Source organism: Podarcis melisellensis (genome assembly GCF_964234715.1).
Source record: "Podarcis melisellensis genome assembly, chromosome: 15".
NCBI classification, from domain to species: Eukaryota; Metazoa; Chordata; class Lepidosauria; order Squamata; family Lacertidae; genus Podarcis; species Podarcis melisellensis.
The window spans coordinates 12108224-12130026 of NC_138532.1; the positions used below are offsets into that span (position 1 = coordinate 12108224).

A 21803-nucleotide genomic window follows, 5' to 3' on the forward strand; every position below is an offset into this window, starting at 1 on the left:
GGTTTCCTTCTGCTGGGAACAGGCTCATGAAACTGAAGCTCAGTGCTGGGCTGAAAACCTTTTTTTTAACAGCTCCATGCTGCTCTTTAAACCTCCAGTTTTGAAAGGCTCAAAGAGCAGCATGGCGCTGTTAGCAAACCTGTTTGCCCCCATGCTTCTCTTTAAGTCCCTACAGTCAGTTTTTCAAGGTGCAACATCACTGACATCACTATAATGTCAGGTGACTGGCAAGTGGGCAACCCCACCCACCTGTCAAATTTGGCCTTCCAGGGGTGGGGAGTTAAAAGATTCAAACCCACCCAAACTGGCTCTGAGTTTCAGTGCCTAGCCCAGAGTTACATTATGATATGATACGATACGATATGATATCTTTGTTGTCATTGTCCCATACAGAACAATGAAATTGAAAAATCTGCATAAGACATTCAAAAATCCCTAAAAACCCTGAAACCCCATTTTTAGTGCTTCAGGTTAAGAACTTTGCTTCAGGATGAGAACAGAAATTGTGCTCCGGCGGCGCGGCAGCAGCAGGAGGCCCCATTAGCTAAAGTGGTGCTTCAGGTTAAGAACAGTTTCAGGTTAAGAACGGACCTCTGAAACGAATTAAGTACTTAACCCGAGGTACCACTGTATACTCCTATAGAGACTCCTTATACTGTGTTTAAGTTAGGATAAAGCAGATGGAGAGGCCATAGTCCAATAATGGATACTTCATGAGCCAAAGATCCCACCCAGCTTCATCCTGTTCAGAGTCCTGTTCACCGCTGAGTATTTTCCACTCAGCATTTTCCCTTCACAGAATATCAGGTACCAGGTATAAAAGTGACCTCTGCCTGAGACAGTGGCGTAGCGTGGGGGGTGCAGGGGGGGCTGGCCGCACCGGGCGCAACATCTGGGGGGCGCGCTCGCACTCGCAGCTCTCTGCCCCTACCTGGCTCACTCACTCTCTCTCACTGCAGTGCTGGCTGTGCGAATCCGATCCGAGCCATCGGGTCGCCGCCCACTGTGGAGGGGGTGGGTGCCAGGCGTGCGGTGGGGAGAGAGAGTGAGGGACTATCTGGGGGAGGGACAGTGCAGCGGCCGCCCAGCGCAGCGCTGAGTGCGGGAGAGAACCACACCAGACCATCCCAGGCAGCAGCAATAAGAAGCTGGCAGCGGCGCCAGGTTAGGGGGCGCAAATTACTTGCCTTGCCCCGGGTGCTGACAACCCACGCTACGCCGCTGGCCTGAGACCTGCATAGCTGCTGTTGCCAGCAAGTACAGCTAGTTCCAAGGTAGCTGGACCAATAGCCTGATGCCACCACAAGGCATCTTATTAAATTTATACCTCAGGGGAGCTCTCCTCTCAATGACCAATTGTCTTTACAAAACCTACATCTATGCACCTGACTTGTTTTTCCCCGCTTTGAAATTTCTACGGGGCAAGGAGAAAAGAGTTTCCCCAACTTCCTCAGCTGGTTTGATAATATTGCTCCATGGATCACTTGTAAAGTTCGGAAGGTCGTGGTGAATGTTTGGCCTAAATTGACCTTCCCTGTAATATGAAGCCATTCGTTTTCGTCCTTGCAGAAAACAGAAACAAATCAAACCGGGACGCAGGTACTCACTTGCCCTGCAGACCTGGTGATTCTGATGAAGAGAAACCACAGCTAATGAGCTGGCAAGTGTCATCTGCTAACTTATGCAACAACTCATTAAGGGCAGGCCTGGGACCCTGCCCCACCCCCATCACCACCCAGGTAATTAAAAAGCTGCCTTCTCCTATGGTCACACATAAGATCTGCATGTCAATAAACAAGACACACACACCTTCCCCCCTTTTTTTAGTTATTATGACTGTGGTTGTGCCATGCCAGGGAGATGCACAAATTAAACACATGTATACACACCAAATTGGGGACGCAGGTGGCGCTGTGGGTTAAAGCCTCAGCGCCTAGGGCTTGCCGATCGAAAGGTCGGCGGTTCGAATCCCTGCGGCGGGGTGCGCTCCCGCTGCTCGGTCCCAGCGCCTGCCAACCTAGCAGTTCGAAAGCACCTCCGGGTGCAAGTAGATAAATAGGGACCGCTTACCAGCGGGAAGGTAAACGGCGTTTCCGTGTGCGGCTCTGGCTCGCCAGAGCAGCGATGTCACGCTGGCCACGTGACCCGGAAGTGTCTCCGGACAGCGCTGGCCCCTGGCCTCTTAAGTGAGATGGGCGCACAACCCCAGAGTCTGTCAAGACTGGCCCGTACGGGCAGGGGTACCTTTACCTTTACCTTTATACACACCAAAGCTAAACTGTCAACTCTCAAGTCTTGCATAAATGACAGCTAAATTGGTTGGGGGGTTTCCAGAAAGAAGAGAAACCAGGTGAGAATGTGCATTGGATTTGAAAATATGCATTAATGTTTGCAGTTCGCTGCCATCAGAATCCAGGTAGCGAGCTCCCTTGCGGCTGATTTTCCAATGCGCTCTTTTAAATGGAAGTGAAAGACTTTTAAATGGAAGTGAAAGTGGAGGGGATACCAAGCGATGTAGGAGTTTTAAGGAGCAAGCATCGTTGTCTCTTTTGGACTCTGCCACCTGCACTAATTGTAGAATCATAAAAGGATACAAAAATTGCATCCTCAGAGGCCCTGGCACTTCAGGCTAAAGGGTGGGTTATAAATCAAATTATTGTCATCATTTCTGAGCCTTCTCCTCCCCTTCAACATCTCCCCTTCTATCAGGACATTTCGAGGTGATGCAGTTTAATATAAACACCAAGATTTTTCCAGGTTATGACAAGTAGCCTCCACTCTCTCACACACAATGCCTCAGGCCCTTGTGAACCTTCTGTCCTCTGTCTGTGGACTGCCCTTCTCTTCAATCTCAAGATACACTTCTTTCAACTCAAGTCCCAGCCTGTGCTAAGCTGAGGTCAGCGCTTGGTCAGCAGGTACCATCTCTCAATATATATTTTTTGGGGGGAGGGGTGTAGTTCTACACTTGATTAATCCTCTTTTAAGCAACGCTATTACTTTTTAAACGTGTCACCACTGTTCATGTGACCTTTAACCCCTCAGAAGAAGCCCGGCAGGCTTTGCCCTGGCAAATGATATATCCATCTTTTATGTACCTTTCTGTAACAGTATCTAATGCAGACTTAAGATTCCTGCCTTGTGATAAATACCAATCACCCAGGTTTTCAGTTTCTGGAAGAGCGAAAAGAAAAACAGTTTCTGCACAAATTTTCTCCCCCCCCCCCGCCCCCCATCAGCCTCTTTTCCCATTTCAAATGGAGGGGGGAGCCTGCAAGAGTGATGGAAAGGAACAGAATAGCTGTTGATGAACGAAAGGCAAAGATGAAATCTGTTGCAATGTCGACAGACTTGAATATAAAAATGGAACTGACATTCGTCAGCTAAAGAAATCAGACAGATTATTCACCCATTCTTCTTATTCTGCCACCGAGTCGCAGGGCAGGAGCTGCTTCAGGGATCAATCCTGCTTCTTTCTTTCTTTCTTTCTTTCTTTTCTCTCTCTCTCCCCCCTTTCTTCTGAAAAGTACTAAAATAGATCAAGATGGAAATTGCCATTTTTATAGCACAAGGTTCTCTCTGCAGAAGGTTTTGGCCAAATAATTAAGTATCCAGCAATTGTAGAAACTTGCAGGGAATTAATGTTCATCAGTTAAGCCAAGAAAGTGATAAAAATGCAAATCTGTTACTAAATTAACAGAGAGCACCAGCCTCCAGGTATAAAGAGGAGTGATTTCGGCATTAAATCGAGGTGCCTGGCTTATTGGAGCCCCACATGAATGAAAATTAGGGGCTTGCCAACGCTAACGATGCAGGAATGGAGGTGATTCCACCGTTCCCTTGCAATTGACCTTGGGGTGGGGCAATCCACCTGAAATATGTCTTAGGAAAGAGCAGGGAAGAGTAAGATTATTTCAATCAATGGCACCATTGTATAGAATAGGAATGGAGAACCTTTGGTCCTCCAGATGTTGTTGGACTCCCAGCTCACACCAGTCCTAACCAGCATGACCACTGATTAGGGATGATGGGAGATGGAGCCTAGTATGAAGTATTGGTGTGCTGGGGTTGAGGACAGAGACCCTTCCCCCTTTGGAAAGATGGACTCAGGCTATATGGTATCAGTAATCAGATGACCACAGGTTCCCCACCTCTGAGAAAGGAACTGGTTGTGGGCAATAAGGAGCATTGCTCAAAAGTTGTCAAGGTGTTGCCTTCAGGGTGAGTTATAGAGTGCCATACAACTCAGATGCAGAAGGACATGGAAACGTTTCTGGATCAGACCAAAGGTCCATCTAGCCCAGGGGTGAGGAACTTGTGGCCTTCCAGATATTTCTAGATTCCAACTCCCATCATCCCACCCAGCATGGCCAATGGTTGGGGTGACAGAGCTGAACTCCAGCCACATCTGGAGAGCCACAGGATTCCTCCCCCCTCCCCGATCTAGCCCAACATGGTATTTCCCATAGTGGCCAACCAAATGCCTCTGAGAAGTCCCCTTTGAACTTGAAAGATTGGTAGACCTAACCTTGAATTTGAAGCTCCCTATGCTACTAGACAGCATCTTAAAAAGCAGAGACATCACCTTGCCAACAAAGGTCCGTATAGTTAAAGCTATGGTTTTCCCAGTAGTGATGTATGGAAGTGAGAGCTGGACCATAAAGAAGGCTGATCATCGAAGATTTGATGCTTTTGAATTATGGTGCTGGAGGAGACTCTTGAGAGTCCCTTGGACTGCAAGAAGATCAAACCTATCCATTCTGAAGGAAATCAGCCCTGAGTGCTCACTGGAAGGACAGATCCTGAAGCTGAGACTCCAATACTTTGGCCACCTCATGAGAAGAGAAGACTCCCTGGAAAAGACCCTGATGTTGGGAAAGATGGAGGGCACAAGGAGAAGGGGACGACAGAGGACAAGATGGTTGGATAGTGTTCTCCAAGCTACCATCATGAGTTTGACCAAACTGCAGGAGGCAGTGGAAGACAGAAGTGCCTGGCGTGCAATGATCCATGGGGTCACGAAGAGTCGTGACTAAACGACTAAACAACAACAACATGCTACTAGAATCTGGTGGTAACCAATTCTATAAATGCATGATGTTCTGTGTGAAGGATTTCGTTTTGCCTGCCCTAAAACTCTTACTGATCAGTTTCATTGGATGACATGCCCCCCAAATTCTAGTATTATGAGTGGGAGAAAAACTTATCTCTATCCACTTTCACTGCACAGTGCATAATTCACACCTGACTCCTACCAGTCTGATGTGGTCGGGCCCCTCATCTAAGGCTAGTGTCAACTCTGTGCCGGCTATTGACATCCCGCAGAGAAATAATCAGGATAGAAGGCACAAGGCGCATTCTGGAAAGAGTAGGAAAGCATCATCTCATGTGCCCTCAGGAAGGTCTGGGATTTCTCCAGGAAGTAATAATGAAGAAAATATTGCTTCTTCAGAGTGGGGATTGGGGGGGGGGTGCAGTTCACTTCATATTTTAATGAAAACCTAGTTCATATTTCCCAAAACAATAGATGACCTGAAACACAACTTTGAAATCTGCAGTTCTCTTAAAAACTTTTCTCTTAAAACTTTTGTGGCACGGCTCTCCAAGCAAATAATGTACCCATTGCTATAGTATTCATGGGGAAAGTTCACAAAAATGCATATATATCTGGGAAAATAACATACAGATATGCATAAAATTGGGGGAAATTGCTTACAGAAATTGTCTAGATTGCATTAAAATTGGTTCATTAGAAGAAATGTTAAAATGCTAATGAATTCTTGTAAATACTTTTTTTTTTTAAAAGCAAACTGATGAGGAAGCCTAGCAAACTAAACTTAAAGATTGGGAAAATGAAAAACTGAAGTCAACAACTTCATCCATGCTTATCCACAAGTGAAGATCCTAGTTATCCAGAGGTCGATGAGCTTCCTATTATTTCCAGGTCCCCCAGAATTGATATCGCTGTCTTCTGCCCTCCCCATTATTGCCTGCAACATCGCATGGAGTGTCATAGAGGTGCCAGCTACTTCCACAGCTGTTTTTATTGCTTTGTCTCCACTCAAATAACAAGTGAAAGAGGGGGGTAAAGGGGGGAATAGAGCTCCTTTATGCATGTGCAAAGGGACGCGGGTGGCGCTGTGGGTTAAACCACAGAGCCTAGGGCTTGCTGATCAGAAGGTCAGTGGCTCGAATCCCCGCGATGGGGTGAGCTCCCATTGCTTGGTCCCTGCTCCTGCCAACCTAACAGTTCGAAAGCACCTCAAAGTGCAAGTAGATAAATAGGTACCGCTCCGGCGGGAAGGTAAACGGCGTTTCCATGCGCTGCTCTGGTTCGCCAGAAGAGGCTTAGTCATGCTGGCCACATGACCCGGAAGCTGTACGCCAGCTCCCTCGGCCAATAAAGCGAGATGAGCGCCGCAACCCCAGAGTCGGCCACGACTGGACCTAATGGTCAGGGGTCCCTTTACCTTTACCTTTATGCATGTCACGGAATAAATACAGTCATCTCCCACCACTCAGATGAGATCGGGGACAAGGTGTTGTGTGCAGAGCAGAAGGTGCAACATCCAGGCAAGCTTGATTCTCAACAAACCTCACTTCAGAAATTAAGCACCTTCTCAGGGGTAAATTCTCAGTAGTTCACTGAAGCTGAACTAGCCTAACATCCTATCTCAGCTTGTAAGCTGTCTCTCTAGAAGAGAGCCTCTCTGGGCTTGTAAGCTGTCATAAACATGGGCTTCCATGAAGGTTGGGTGAATAAAGGGATGCATCTCGGTTTAGGGTTAGGGTGGGGCTGAGCTGCTGGATCTCACTCAGCCCAGGATGGAGGCAGGCTGAGTCCTGCAAAAGGAAGTTTTCATATCTCGTCTCCTAATATGAGCGAGTTCCAGTAAGGAGGTTATGAAAACCAGCTCCTCCAGGATCGTGCTTTACCAGTTATTAGAGCCTTCCTCTGTTATGGGAATCTTCGCTCATGATCTTATTGTCCCCAGACAGGAAGGCACCAACAAATTCTGGTGCTATTCCATTTCTGAGAAGATAGAATCATAGGAAGCTGCTGTATACCAGGTCAGACATTTGGTCTAGGTGACCCGGTACCGTGACTGACAGTGGCTCTCTGGGGTGTCAGATGTGTTTGTGCAGGGTGGGGTGGGGTCCTCCATATCCCCTACTACCTGATCCTTTTCACATGGGAGATGCCAGGGACCGGGAGACAATGTTGGTCTGAAAGGAGAAAGAATAATAATAGAATTGTACAATTCTAGAGTTGGATAAGGCCACAAAGCTCATCCAGTCTAACCCCCAGCAATGCAGCAATCTTTCATCCAATGTGGGATTGAAGCCACAACCCTGGGATTAAGAGTCTCTTGTTCTTCTGACCGAGCCATTATCTATTAAGCAAAAAGAAAGAGGAAGAATAAACAAACTTGGGACCTTTGCATGCAGAAGACATGTGCTCATCCTCTGACCTGGGCCTCCCCTCCATTTTCATGAAATAAATGCCTCTTTTCATCAAGTGTCTGAGGCCTGATCCAAGCTGTCAAACAAGCAGCATGATGGGTAACACTTAACATGAAGAATATATCATCTTAGAGGAGGAGGGGGAGAATAACTGAACGCTTATATAGAACTCAAGTGCTGGAAGTCCTTTGTATGCCTTACATAGTTACGAACTTCACAAATACTATTTACCACAATTCTTATAATTATTGATTTGAATTGCTATTGTTGTTGCTGCTGCTAAACTCTTCTAAGTGCCCAATATTTTCCAAGTGTTATAAAGCACGTATATGGAAAACTAAAGCAGTCCCTGACTGCAGGCTCCTAATATAACAAGATGTGATACAAAAAGGAATAAGGAACATGTTCTCCAACTCTCCAGGGTGGATCTGAGGGGGGCATGGGGAGGGCACAGAAGGGGTGTTGTTGTTTTCAGTTCTGCAAGCAGAAATCCTTGTGCTGACGGAACATGTTAATTGGATACCCGCCCTGTTCTCACAGTGGCCAACCAGACGCCCTCGGGAAGCCCCCAAGCAGAACCTGAGTGTAAAAACATTCTCCCCACCTGTGATTCCTAGCACCTGGTATGCAGATGCATGCCTCCATCAGAAAATACTATCCTCAGAAAAGACACACACAGTGGCAGCATAGGCTTTGGGATCTAGATGCTCCGTAAATTCCACACTGGGAGGGCTCAGACACATTCGTTTGCTGTGCACCATCAGAGAGTCCTCATGCAGGTTTCCATTTGCATTCAGAAGGCCACTGTCAGAGACCAAGCTGAGGAGAGCTACTCTGATAAGGAGCCTCCCCCTCCCCCTGCTCCTGACCAGGATCATGAAGCTGACCAGGAACAGTGGAGCAGTATAGATTTGGAGCAGCGGTTTGCAGAGGGACATAGTTCAGAAGACAACAGCTGGGCAGAACTGAGTGGGGAACAGCTAGGAGAAGGAGAAGAACAGGGAGAAGAGAATTAACAGACCCCCTTTCGCTGGAAAGTGTCCAAACGATCAGTCCAAGGTCACGGAGAGTAGATAAGGTAGCTACACAGAAGGCCAAATGGTTGTGAGATCAGGTTGCCAGATGAGAAAGTGACGGGGGTGGCTCGGGGGGAAGCGGGTGGAAACCTTAATTGGGAGCACCTTTCCTCTGAGAATGGAGTCTTTGTTCTTTCTCTGTGAACATTAAAAATCTCTTTAACTGGTAAGAGAATATTTTCACTTTGTTCTGCTTATCCACGGCCAACGGGAGGGAGGAAGCAGCTTCCCCAAAACCTGACAGCCACCCCTGTTCATCTCCACCACAGGACAGTATGAAACACTGTCCCATCCATAGCTGCCATCTTCTTAACTTAATTGGAGGGCTCTGTGCACCACCCTGACGATGTTACGACGTTGGGTGGAGTGAAACATAGCAGTGACGTGGCCCCAACAGCTCCTTCTGAGCCAGGGGTCGGGGCAGCGCATGCCCAGGCAGATAGTTGGTGGTGGTATCAACAGCATGGTCAGGCTTCTTGCTCTGCCTGCCTCTCTTCCCTCCTTCCCTCATGTGCCGGCCAGGCGCCTTCCTCTCCGATGGCCGCTGCCAGTGCCTGCTGGCCAGGTGCTCTCATCAGTGCTCTGGCTGCAACTATGGTATTTGGGGGGGTGGCCCCCGAAGAGGCTGCTGCCCCCACCACCTTCTTTGCTGGCTTGCCCACCTGCCCATGTCCTCCTTGGCTGCTCTGTGCCAAGCCCCATGGAGGGAAGGATCAAGCAAGCAAGGGAAAAAGGGACAGGCAGGGTGGGAAAAATACTGTGGGGGTTGAGCCCCCAGAGGAATTGGGGGGGCAAGGTATCCTAGCTCCATAGAGTTGGCAGGTATGGCTGCATCTACTCATTTTGGTCTTGTGCAGTAGTCTTCAGCTAGTCTCTGCATCTTCCTTTTTGTGTGTGCCCCCCCCCCCCGCAATGTGATCTTGTGGCATTTGTGCTGGGTGTGCAAGCCCCCCCCCATTCTTTTATTAATGGAGGCTGTTTTTCACCAACAGAATAGTGGAGCCCTCATTACTGTCTCAAGGAATCTATTAACTAGTAGTTAACAGTGCAAAACGATCCAATTTGCCCTGCCCAAACCATGTGTGATCTAAAATACAACCATCCTTCACATTTTGCAATTCTCCTAATTTTACAGAGCAAATCTGCAAGCAAAATAGGCACATGAAAGCTTGCATATCAAGGGAAAGTATGCACAAAAACAGATACAGAAAATAGCATGCAAAATTGCATTATGTTAGGTGAACTTGTGTGCAAAAATGTGCAGGTTAGGCAAAATTGTGTACAAAAATGCATATATTAGGAGTAATTCCCACAAAAATGCAAACTGATATTCATGGGTTTTTGTTTTTGTTTTTAAGCAAACTGAAGTTAAAATGGGGGGGAAAAAGAATGTGAGAGAAACCAAGGGTGACAGATTCATCCAGCCCTGCTTTTAACTTTTGGAGCTCAGCAGAAAGTGATATTCGTAACACACCAGACTTGTAAATGCCCTCAGACTGCAGGATGATTTCTCCTCCAGGTGGATGTTCTATATTCTGAATCATAACATTGCCTTTTTATCACAGCTTCAAACACTTTTGATTCTGCATATTTGGTTCATTTTAAGCCAATTAAAGACACTTGTGAGAACAAGCACCGAGTGATTTCTAAATTCCTCACTTAGCCGTCTAGGAAAATTTCAGCCTCATCATTCATCGTCAGTCTGCAGGGGCTGGAGCTGATCCCATCTATAATTTCCTCCTTGGTTCTGAGTTCCATGTGTCCAATGCTTTTACGCCATCTTCATAATGAAAGTATATAGCTGCCTTAGCTCATTCTGTTGAAATAGCACATCGCAATGCTACCTCTTCCCTCTTGCGCTGCCCTGTGTAAATCTTAGCTATCAATTTTTGACATTCTAATTATGGGACTCCAAACAGTTATGCTCAGTAGATCATAATCCCATCTCATAGCTTCACTACTCGAACTCTCTCGTTTCCATTCTCCTTCCTCTTCTGTATAGAAATGTAGGTAAATTAATATCCCTTTCTATTAAGTTTTTTATATTTTTTGCTGCAGGATGATGTCACCATTTGGCTTATTTAGGATGCTTGGAAATCTATACCGCACTTTTCATCTCAGCTCCTTGTCCAGCCTTAACTTGAACTTCCTGATCTAATTATTTTAATCGCTCCTTTAAATGTTTCAATTGTTATGCTTTTTGACAAGCTTGTTTTATTGTATATTTTAATTATGGATGTTTTACTGGAGTGTGTGTGTGTGTGTGTGTGAATTATGCACAGATAGTTTATAATTGATTTTGTACTTGTAAACCACTTAGGAGCCATTTTGGTCACATAAGTGGTATAGAAATTCATTAACAAGAACTCGGTTTGAAGCCCTGCTAACGTGAGCCACAGGATCCAAGTTCCATTCACATGGTCACTTTTGGGGATTGAACTCTAGCCATAGTAACTGGAGGGTTTTGATGGACTGAATGTGTTTGGGGTCAAAACGTTGTCTGAAATGGTAAGCGAGAGATGGGGAGCCTGTGGTCTCACACAAGTCACATCCAGGATGGCCAAGAGTCAGGGATGATGGGAACTATAGTCATCTGGAAGGCCACTAGTTCATTGCCCCCATGGGCTTGTAAGCTGTCATAAACCTGGGCTTCCATGAAGGTTGGGGGACTAAAGGGATTCTAAAATGAGGGGCACATTCCCATTCTCTTTGCCCCATCACCCCACTGGTTCCTGCTAGTACTTTGTATGTAGCAGCTGAAGGATAACATAACAAGGGATAGACGTATCTATCAGCTTTGCTTTGTCACACTTTCTCATTTATCCAGTATTCAGCTCATCACATTTTCACAAGAGTTTGGGATTCTTTTAAAGTCCTCCTGAAAATTCACCAGCCTTTTAGTGTGAATTTCTCATAAGACGCACATTTGTGTGTGCAATATTGCTCAATATACATATTTTTACAAATCAAGTGTCCTGTAATGGACTTTTGTATACTGTTTTCACAAATATATGCATTTCAACGCACATTTTACCCCAATATATGCGATTATGTACGTTAGTTGGCTGAAGAACTGCATTGCAAAATTTGGAAAAGTGTAAATTTCACAGGGTGGTTATGTGAATTTTGGTTCATGTGTTGTTTTGCAGAGTATACATTGGGTAGGTTTGCTTCTGAATGCAAACAGAATCAAATTACTCCCAAATCCCTAAACATAATGCAGGATAGTGTCCTCCAAAGGGCTAAATTGGACAAATAGGATCTCCCACAGTTTGTAGTTTGTTTATTTTAAAAAAGCAGTCAATGGTGGGGGCAATTGATTGAAGCTCTCAGCACAGGGGTAGGGGAAAATAGGAATCTGCCTTATAGCAACTTATACCATTGGTCCATCTTGCCTAGCACTGATTGGTGGTGGCTCTCTAGGGTTTCACACAGGAGCTATTTCCCAGCCATACCTAGAGATGCCAGGGACTGAACCTGGGACCTTTGGCATGCAAAACATGTGCTCTGCCACTCAGCTACAGCTCTTCCCTGACCTATAGCTACATAGGAAGCTGCCTTATACTGAATCAAACCACTGGTCCATCTAGGTCAGCCTTTCTCAACCTTGGGTCACTTGATGTTGTTGGACTGCAATTCCCACCATCCCTAGTTAGCAGTACCAGTGGCCAGGGCTGGTGGGAGATGAAGTCCAACAACATCTGTGGACCCAAGATTGAGAAAGGCTGATCCGGGTCCATCTCGTATTGACTGGCAGCGCCTCTCCAGGATTTCAGGGAGGAGTCTTTCCCAGTCCTACCTGAAGATGCTGGGAACTGAACCTGGGGATTGATACAACCCTGTCCTATGCACCATTGTCCTGATAAAAATACCCCCGCCAGTTGTTACATATCCGTCACTATCAGTATCTCTCCTTCTGTTTCAATGGGGCCAGCAGCATGGAGGCAAGTTAACTGTGCTACGTCTGCAACCTGAAGTTCACACTAGAACATACTTGACAGGAAGGAAAGGTCACTAATGGAAGACTAATTACAAATTTGTCTTTGGGGTGGTGTTGTCTTCAGATACCAACCACAGAACACCTGATAACGTTTGAACATCACTGGTGGGAGGGACCACAATTTGGTGGTGGGGTACACCCTTGGCTTGCAGAAGGCTCCAGGGTCAGTCCCTAACACTTCAAATAAAATGATCAGGAGGCAGATGATGAGAAAGATTTCTGCCTTGAGATCTTAGAGAGCTGCTGTCAATCAGAAAATACAGATGGACCAGTATTCGGATCTAGTAATAAGCAGATTCCTAGGAAATTAGCACCTTGCCACAAATCTTTTGGGTGGGAAGGTACATGGTAGCATGGTAGCATGGTACTCCCTGCTGGAGTATTCCCTAGTGCAAGGATAGGAAACCTGTGGCACTCTAGATATTTGGTTGGACTACAGCTCCCACCACCCCTGACCATTGACCATGTTGGCTGGGAGCTGATGGGTGTTGGAGTCCAACAACGTCTGGAGGGCCACAGGCTGCCCATCCCTGCCATAGGGGAATGTCCAATATATTTCTTTAAGGTTGTTGAAGATGGAAAACACACTCCTCCAGTAACAATGCATCCTATTGTCCCAAGGCACCCCTCCCTACATCACCTCCTCATCTCAGCACCTATCGGCTCCCACTCATGTCAAGCATCCTTTGGACTCCCTCCATTGCAGCTGGCCCTTCAGAACTCAAGATGACAAGCCTAATGTTCAGTGGGGGTGGGGATGGGGGGTGTAATAACATCTCTAATTACAGGAGAGGCATCCAGAGATCTTTCCAGATTCTTCCTTAATTGAGCCATTTTAAAAGGGAAACTGTCAAACGCTACACACTTTCGTTTGATTGCAATCGTCTTCTGAAAGCCTGGAGATGTAATTCCTCTCCCTGCTGTTTTCATCCCTTTCCATTTGACAGGCGATGCTATTTTCCCTGCTCTCCTTGGGAAGGCTGAGCCAACATTTCTCTACCTCCTTCGTTCGTTTCTTTGTGGAGGGCACCAGGACCGCAGGATAATGCCAAGATAACACTATTGTGAGCCTAGGTCCAATATACCACCTAGCTGCCTCTTTCTTCAGCAAAACACAACACCCCACCAGCCCCAAACACAAAGGCTAATTTTGGCACGGTTTAATAGCACAGTCTGGTTCAATGGCCACGTACGTTGGTGAAGCTTCGCTGGCTTAAAAAGGATTACAGTAGTGTAAATGGGTTCCCATGTAAACTGCTCAGAATAACAGAAGACCATGATCTGCAATACTGATTTATATATGAAGATAGGCGATGACGCTGGTGACGAAGAAGATAGAAGGCACCACTAATCCATTATACTGACACCCCACCCTGGAGACGAAGGCTCCACGTCAGTGGGGAAGGATTGAAGTATGTATAAAGCAGCCCCTGAGGTCGCAGAGATAGATTTCTCTGCTTCAGTGCACTGCAAGGAATTCAAAGCTACGGTCCTGCAATGCTGGGGCTGTCCCACTGACTTCTATGGCTCTGGTCCAGAATAACTGGTTTGAAGATCGCTGCCAAAACAGAAACCCAGAAACTGGAAATTGAAATGCCTATATCTCCCCTGGAAGCAAGGTTTTTCTCTAGCAATGCCAAGTGGCTCCTCTGCCAAGGACGTTGCTTGGGCTGATTTTACACACAGCACGAGTTATAATTACATTCTCGGGGAAACAAACAAAGTCAGATGACAGTCCGTGTGTCAAATGAGCCCTATGAAAGAGGCCAGTTCTCTAAGCTTACATTAATGTTACTGCACCTATAAGCTGAATCTCTCATATGCCAATATGTTCGAATGACGCAACTGACCATGGTCAAAGTTTTGACCAGTTCAGCTCAATATGAATGGAAGCCCTGGGCAGTATTCAACTAACACATGTCATCAGTGCAAGGATTTTTACGTGTGCAATGGGACTCCCCCCCTCCCCACATGCAACCTATATCCTCCCCAAATCTGCTCCTGAGAGTTTGGGAACCTGGGACAGATTTTGGTGCGGTGTTCGGGGAAGAAAAGGGAAGAATGTTCCACTGCTCATCAGAGGCGCCATCTCACCCTCAGAGTTGTGGGTGCCCATTGCCATAACACAGTCACATGACATCACAAGCTCATGCCTGCATGTACACGCACTATGTGCAGGTGTGTGCATGTAACATTGCATATCTGTGCTGCAGCGGCGACAGTGGCACCTCTTCTTCCTCCTCTCCATAGCCAGCGAAGCACCCTTTTCTGCAGGGAGGGACTTGGACACAGAGGCAGAGAGACTCCACTTCTGTATCCAAGCTCCCCCCTCCCGGAAAAGGATACCTGTTTGTCTGTCTGTGGATGATGGAGCTGAACTGCTTCTCTCTCGGAGACAGCGCCACTGCCACCTGCCGGCTTTCCTCATCGACTTTGTGGGTGCCCAGCCCCCACAACTGTATTATTGTGGGTGCTCAGGCCCCCACGGCCCCCTGGAGTTGGCTTCTATGCTGCTCATGAAGAAATCCTTTGCCTGATGGTACGTTCATATAACACTGTGTCGGATCTGCCAACCGCTCAGTTACACTGGCTAGAGAAAATTAGTCAAGCTATTTTCGTTTCAGTTCATGCAGTTTGATGTTTCGCAGGAATTTAAAACTTAAACAAAGAGTCCTATTGCACCTCAAAGGCTAGCCAATTTATTACGGCTTAAACTTTCATGGACCGAAGCCCACTTTTGTCAGATGAAAATAGGATGGAGGATCTTGAGAAGCTATTTGCACACAGCTCTAGTTCAAGCAGCCTGTAACATAAGCTTGCTGTGGTTTGCAAGTAACTGCGTGGATAAAAACAAGATAGTCACTCTTTGTCCAGAGCAAGGGAGAGGACCCTACACCAACAGCTTTCTGTTCAGATTCAAGGTACATCGCAGCAAAGTTGGATCCACTCCTGAAAACACACATTCCCAGTCAGCAGAACCCACCAAGTATTTACCGTATTTTTTGCTCTATAAGACTCACTTTTTCCCTCCTAAAAAGTAAGGGGAAATGTGTGTGCGTCTTATGGAGTGAATGCAGGCTGCGCAGCTATCCCAGAAGCCAGAACAGCAAGAGGGATTGCACAGTGATCCCTCTTGCTGTTCTGGCTTCTGAGATTCAGAATATTTTTTTTCTTGTTTTCCTCCTCCAAAAACTAGGTGTGTCTGGTGCGTCTTATAGAGCAAAAAATACAGTAATGTTACCGAATCAACCTTCCAGTCTAATAAGACACTCAGAACCGTGAGAAGAAAACACGTTCCCGAAGAATGGAAGTTCTCAGGCCCAACATTCATTTCAAAATTGCTTGCGATGCACGGTCACTTGTGGATATTAACCCCCCCCCCAAACAAAATTTCAAAATCTCTCCCTCTTTTGTGCACCTGCTATAAATCCACGATGAAAATAGGTTGTAGAAGGAGCCCGGGGGATTTAATTTAATGTGGCATCGTTCTAGGAAAGGGATTGGCAGTTTGGCCAGTTTGCAACCTATTCCCATTAGCTGATGGCATACTTACTTGACAACCTGACCTTAATTAGTGCTGAACAGCTAAAAGGGATTTGAGGCTACAGTTCTAAGAACCAGGGGCATTGCTTGGTTATTAAAAGACCTGGGGCACTAGACTATGCCACAAATTTGTATAAAATTTGTGCATGCTAATTTATATGTATAGATACAAATTTGGGCCTCTGAGCAAATTAAGGAGGTGGCTGGCCGGCTAGCAGCTCCCCAGCACTGCATTTTGCAGTGTGTTGAGCTGCCCTCTACACAAAGTTTCTTAAGACAATTAATAAGGGACAAGAGATGCAGCCAGCAAAACCCACCAACAGGAAAACTCACCCGTCCCTTAGTGCAAGAACATTTGCACTAGTGGACAAAGAATGCTGGATATAGGCCATGATGTCTTTTTCTTCTTAATTGCCTGGTGTTTACTTGCACCAAGGACAAGGGAGAAAGATTAAGATGCTGATCTGACATCAGATTGATTACACTAAACTTCAGTCCTGACACTTAGCTGTGCATGTGTGTGCTGGGGGAGAAGTAAGCCCCATTTAACTCAGTGGGAATCTTCATAAATGTGTATAATACCGGGATGCACAGCACATTTAATAGCAAACTGTTTCCTGATTTGTGGCTGCAGCAAGGACGAAATGGAAGTCAGATCTTTGGTCCATTTAGCTCAGTGTTCTCCACATTCTGACTGAGCTCCAAGATTTCAGAACATGGTCTTTCTCCATCCCTATCTGGAGATGCCTGGGACTGAATCTAGGATAGATGCTCTACCCCTTCACTAAGGCCTTTTCCCCAATTTTGCCGAGCAATAGAGAATTAACCCTAAAACTCATATATAAATGGAACCTAACCCCTAGGAAGTTGGCAATGATAAATCCTGGTACCACACCACGTTGCTGGAGGGGCTGCCCCACACTCAGTACATATCTCCACATATGGTGGCAAGGTACAAAAATCCAGCCTTTCTAGAATTTGATATTCCAGAAAATTAATAAAATAACAAAACAACAATTTGAAGTCAAACCAGAAATAGTTTTATTAAACTTAAACATAAATTATTATCTTCACTTTGAATCCCCTCTCCTATGTTCATCAGTATACAAATACTTTATGTTGTTTCATTGGTAACATAAAAAGAAAAATGATCATTGCTCATACTTAATCTAAGCACAACTACAAGGTCTCCTGATTAGGCATTTTAGCTATGTGATGTTGAATGTTAATTCTGTTCTGTCCTGCTTCCCCTTTGTTTTGTTATTGCTTATGTTTAAAATACTCCATGAACCAAGAACTTGAAGATTGACCACTAATAATGAACCATATGTCTTAGATATCGCTGCAAATTTATTATGCTGTTTTTGTGATGTACAAATGACATTAGAAGACTTGATCTGTTTATTTGTCTCATTTATTATTCCTATGATCCTTGCTGATAAAATCCAGTAAAGAGTTATTTAAAAAAACAAATACTGAATCAATGCCAGAAACATTCATGAGATTGGCTTACATATCATGTGGTCTTTCCTATATCTGCATATGTACATATACACTTTTTTTTAAAAAAAAAAATCTGTTTGTTTAGCCCTGGGGTCCTCTCAGATCACATTTTTTGGTTCATGTTGAAAGATTTTTCTTTATAGCTATGAGGCTTGGAAAATGACTTTGGAGAAAATGAAATTTGAGCTTGCATGAAGTAACATAGCCCACTGAACATTAAGGATGGAAAAAACCCTAACATTTTGAGACTTGCAGTAAAAACTGCAAAAGCTGGCAACGGTGGCAGTTCAAAATGGATTAAGGGCAGAAATGTTTGGCAAGATTCCCTGTAGGCTTTGCCAGAACTTTCTTTCAAAGAATCCTTGTCCATTGTTCCCCCTCCCCACCCTCCGTGATATTCATGAGCCCATATGAGCTGACGCAGGGGAGACCATTTAAGGGTATTCATATTCCACTGGGCAACACTGGCTAGTTTGTGGTGGTGTGTGCTGGTTACTGGGGTTCTTGCAAATATTCTTTTGCTTCATAAATGTAACACACATTAGTGGAACACTGGGGGTTTTAATTTCTTTTTAGAGCCTGAAGCTAGTCCACACCTTGATTACACAAAACTTAATTTGGAAGACTGGATAATTAAGCCACACCTCCTTCTTAAACACATTGGGTGGTTCTTATGTGAACCTTTGGCTCAGCATGTGCTAAAGTTATGGGGGAAAGTTGGAGCAAGTCATGGACCTATACATGCTCCCCTCTCCACTTCTCCCCCATAACAGGAAAGAGAAGAAGATTGAAAGCTTCTCTTATCTTAAATTAACCATGGTTAAGGGTTATGTATAGGTTTAAGGGTGCGGGTGGTGCTGTAGGGACGTGGGTGGTGCTGTGGGTTAAACCACAGAGCCTAGGACTTGCTGAGCAGAAGGTCGGCGGTTCAAGATGAGTGCCACAGCCCCAGAGCCGGCCACGACTGGACCTAATGGTCACGGGTCCCTTTACCTTTACCTTTAGGGTTATGTACAAAACATAATCGGGGATGCGGGTGGCACTGTGGGTTAAACCACAGAGCCTAGGACTTGCCAATCAGAAGGTCGATGGTTCGAATCCCTGCAACGGGGTGAGCTCCCGTTGCTCAGTCTCTGCTCCTGCCAACCTAGCAGTTCAAAAGCTCGTCAAAGTGCAAGTAGGTAAATAGGTACCGCTCCGGCGGGAAGGTAAACAGCATTTCCGTGCACTGCTCTGGTTCGCCAGAAGCAGTTTAGTCATGCTGGCCACATGACCCAGAAGCTGTACGCCAGCTCCCTCAGCCAACAAAGTGAGATGAACACCGCAACCCCAGAGTCAGTCACGACTGGACCAAATGGTCAGGGGTCCCTTTACCTTTACGGTTAGGTACAAAACATAAACAGTGGCTAATATTAAGTAAGACTAGTGAAAACAAGTCAGCTCCATAAATCAGTCTGGACTTATTTCCATGAGCCATAGTTAAGATTAAGCACTATTTGCCCAGGTTCAGACAATGCGGCAAAGCAGCAATTAATCTAAACCAAAAGCAAACTTTTCTCAATTCCTCCTTGAGACTATGCTGGAGAGCAGAGTTCCCCAGAATGAGGCTCACCAACAGGGGCAGCCCGAGATGTTTTGGCGCCTGAGGCATAATGCCTCACTGCTGTCCCTGTGATGGGGACATGAGACTCTGCAAGAGCTTCTCTGCAAGGAGAAGCCCTTGCGAAGCCGGGGCCCCCACCGGGATGCTGGGCTCTGCACCAAAATGCCTCCCTCTTTCCGACATTCTCAGTCAGAGGGAGCCTTCGGCAAGGCTTTGCTGCAGGTCACCCCTGGTTATCAAGAGGTTCAGACTACGTTGTCAGCAGTATGCTGGCGACACTCAGCTCTATTTCTCCTTTACATCTACAAGTGAGGCAATGGAAGTGCTGGACCAGTGTCTTGTCTCCATCATGGACTGGAAGAGAGCCAACAAACTGAAGCTCAATCCAGATAAGACGGAGGCACTCTTAGTGGGTGGTTCCCTAGACCAGATGGGTGGGAAATCACCTGCTCTTGATGGAGTTGCACTTCCTCTGAAGGAGCAGGTTCGTAGCTTGGGGGTCCTCCTGGTTCCTTTGCTCGAGGCTCAGGTGGCCTCAGTGGTCCAGAGTGCCTACCATCACCTTCAGCTGGTGACCCAGCTACGCCCCTATCTGGACATGGATAGAGTAACTATTGTTGTCTGTGCTCCAGTAACCTCAAGGTTAGATTACTGCAATGCGTTACACATGGGATTGCCTCTGAAGGCGGTTCGGAAACTTCAGCTAGTGCAGAATTCAGCAACCAGGTTGCTCACTGGAGCAAGACGGTTTGAGCATATTACACCGATCCTGGTCCAACTGCACTAGCTAGTTTTCAGGCTCAATTCAAAGTGCTAGTTTTGCCCTATAAAGCCTTAAACGGCTCAGGACCCCAGTACTGCCTCTTTCCATATAATCTACCCAGACCCTGAGATCATTTTCTGAGGTCCTTCTTTGTGCGCCTCCTCCTTGAGAGGTCCAGAGGGTGGGAATGTGAGAGCAGGGCCTTCTCTGCAGTGGCTCCCTGTCTGTGGAATGTTCTCCCCAGGAACGTTTACCTGGCACCTTCCTTATACACCTTTAGGCACCAGGCAAAAATGTTCCTTTTCTACCAGGACTTTGGTTGATCTGATTGACATCCTATGCCCTTTTAAAATGTGGGGTTTTTTGGGGGGGCTATTGGGTTGCTGTCTTTATTTTTATTATGTATTTTGTGGTTTTATATCTTGATTCTATTCTGTGAACTGCCCTGAGACCCTCAGGTATAGGGCCGTATATAAATTAAATAATAAAATAAGCGAAACTGTGCTGTTCTGCCACCGCCACAACCTTGCTTACCTGGAGCAGCAGTGGAAGCAATGAGGTGGGCAAGACACACACCTGGGTTGGCTGCTTCACCCTGCCTCATGGGTGGGCCAGCTCTGCTCACCAAGGCTTAATCTTAAAACAGTAAACTATGGATTAGCATAGGGACACGGGTGGTGCTGTGGGTTAAACCACAGAGCTTAGAGCTTGCCGATCAGAAGGTTGGCAGTTCGAATCCCTGCGATGGGGTGAGCTCCCATTGCTTGGTCCCTGCTCCTGCCAACCTAACAGTTCAAAAGCACCTCAAAGTGCAAGTAGATAAATAGGTACTGCTCCAGTGGGAAGGTAAACGGCATTTCCGTGCGCTGCTCTGGTTTGCCAGAAGCGGCTTAGTCATGCTGGCCGCATGACCCGGAAGCTGTACGCCGGCTCCCTCGGCCAATAAAACGAGATGAGCGCCACAACCCCAGAGTCGGTCACGACTGGACCTAATGTTCAGGGATCCCTTTACCTTTACTTATCGGTTAGCATGATGTCCACACTGGGCCATTATATCTCAGCTTCAGCAGTCCCTTCTGAAAAATGGCAATAATGGTGGTCTACCCCAGAAGGTCGCTGTGAGAAAAAACCATAATTAAGGCTATCCCACCATTAGTTCAAATGATTTGCAACAATGCTTAGCCAGGTACAAATGCTATTGTCACCTTACTTTATACCATTGGATCCACATACCCAAACACACACAGAGAGCATAATAAGACGGAGCCCTTGGCAACATCTAAAAGAAGAAACTTCTATGGTTCCTCTCTCTCGGGTTCATGGTCTTTGGGCCACAGCTTTAAACATCTTTTCCGACTGAGCTGTAGCCAGTTGGCCTCTGAGCCACATTCTTTTCTAACACATTCGCTTTCCCTAGTTTCTTTTTTTAAAATAAAAAGTTGTCTCCAGGAGATCATAGACTTGGAGCCCAGATTTTGAGTATCCTCTACAGAGAAGGCTGTGAAAGAATGAACACAGCAGCTATTTCCAGTCAAGTCCCTGAGGCCAATGGAGCTGGCTGGCTATAATCAAGGACCCTTCGTCACCAGGTTCTTAGTGCCATAGAGAATTGTTAACTGCATTTCACCAGATCCAAATAGAGGAGGAGGAGGAGGAGGGAAGACACCAGGATGGAATAATTAAGGCCCAACTAAGCAAAAGCCGATGAAAGATCACCCTCTGCACATAGATTGAAGAACTACTGGTGCCCAACAGCCAAGTAACCCAAGGGGTTGTAAATTACAGTGGTACCTCGGGTTGCATACGCTTCAGGTTACATATGCTTCAGGTTATAGACTCCACTAACCCAGA

At 46.1% G+C, this 21803-nt stretch overlaps 1 protein-coding gene and 1 long non-coding RNA gene across 5 annotated transcripts in view; one reads left to right on the forward strand and one right to left on the reverse strand.

Moving 5' to 3' along the window:
- The window catches only part of ROBO3 (roundabout guidance receptor 3), a 338729-nt gene that overhangs the window by 222318 nt on the left and 94608 nt on the right, over nucleotides 1-21803 (reverse strand). The window lies entirely within an intron of this gene.
- On the forward strand, nucleotides 1331-6081 carry LOC309358294. The gene is made up of 2 exons (XR_014163422.1): nucleotides 1331-1739; nucleotides 5807-6081. It is a non-coding gene; the product is annotated as an uncharacterized lncRNA (long non-coding RNA).